The sequence below is a fragment of the Laccaria bicolor genome, genomic scaffold (genome assembly GCF_000143565.1).
Source record: "Laccaria bicolor S238N-H82 LACBIscaffold_5 genomic scaffold, whole genome shotgun sequence".
NCBI classification, from domain to species: domain Eukaryota; kingdom Fungi; phylum Basidiomycota; class Agaricomycetes; order Agaricales; family Hydnangiaceae; genus Laccaria; species Laccaria bicolor.
Genome location: NW_001889876.1, coordinates 2,085,091 through 2,086,460, shown reverse-complemented (window position 1 = coordinate 2,086,460; position 1,370 = coordinate 2,085,091).

The window sequence follows — 1,370 nt, the reverse complement described above, 5'->3', positions numbered from 1 at the left end:
ATTATCATTGGAAATTTTATTAGTTACTTGGGCAATATCATTGTGATTTTCATTAGCTACTTGGGCAATATCATTGGCAATTTCATTAGCTACTTGGGCGACATCATTGCGATTTTCATTAGCTACTTGGGCAATATCATTGCAATTTTCATTAGCTCCTTTGGCAATATCATTGGAAATTTTATTAGTTACTTGGGCAATATCATTGTGATTTTCATTAGCTACTTGGGCAATATCATTGCGATTTTCATTAGCTCCTTTGGCAATATCATTGCGATTTTCATAAATTATGTGGCCAGTATCATTGGAAATTTCATTAGCTGGTTGTGCAATATCATTGGCAATTTCATTAGCTACTTGGGCGACATCATTGCGATTTTCATTAGCTACTTGGGCAATATCATTGCAATTTTCATTAGCTCCTTTGGCAATATCATTGTGATTTTCATTAGCTACTTGGGCGACATCATTGCGATTTTCATTAGCTACTTGGGCAATATCATTGCAATTTTCATTAGCTACTTGGGCAATATCATTGCAATTTTCATTAGCTCCTTTGGCAATATCATGGGAAATTTCATTGGCTACTTGGGCAACATCATTGCGATTTTCATTAGCTACTTGGGCAATATTATTGGTGATTTTTAGTAATCAGGAGAGTGGTCACATGACCAAACTCCAAAAGGGGTCAAAAAACCAAAGTTGTAGCCCTGCACTGTAGCTTCCCAAATCTGTTTGAATTATGTTCTGAAGTGCTCCTGTTGTGGAGATATGAGGTAAATGAATGTCAAAAGTGTCGCGTTTTTTTTTGTTTTTTGTGTTTTTCTCCATGAAAACAAAACCAAATAACATAATTTCAGTATATTCAGAAAGCTAAAAGAAAGGGCTACAATTATTGTATCGTGGGAAAAATGACCAAAAAAGGAAGGTGCATGCTCTACTATAAGAGTCAGATATAGATTTACTGATAGACTACAAAAAAGTCGGACTTAGACTACACAGTTTACTGATACCCTATAAAAGACTACAAAAGTCAGACTTAGACTATAAAGTTTGCTGATAGACTACAAAAGACCACAAAGTTTACTAATACACTACAAAAGACTACCAAATTTACTGATAGACTACAAAAAAGTCAGACTCAGACTACAAAGTTTACTGATAGACTATAAAAGACTACAAAAGTCGGACTTAGACTACAAAAGCTTAGATTTACACTACAAAGTTAGAGTTAAGGTCAAAAGGTTATCTTGACTACAAAGTTTGTAGTGTCTGCTTTTTGTCATTAGAAAAGTTTGTAGTGACCGCTTTTTGAGACTACAAAAGTTTGTAGTGTGCGCTTTTTCATTAGAAAGGTTTGTAGTGTCCGC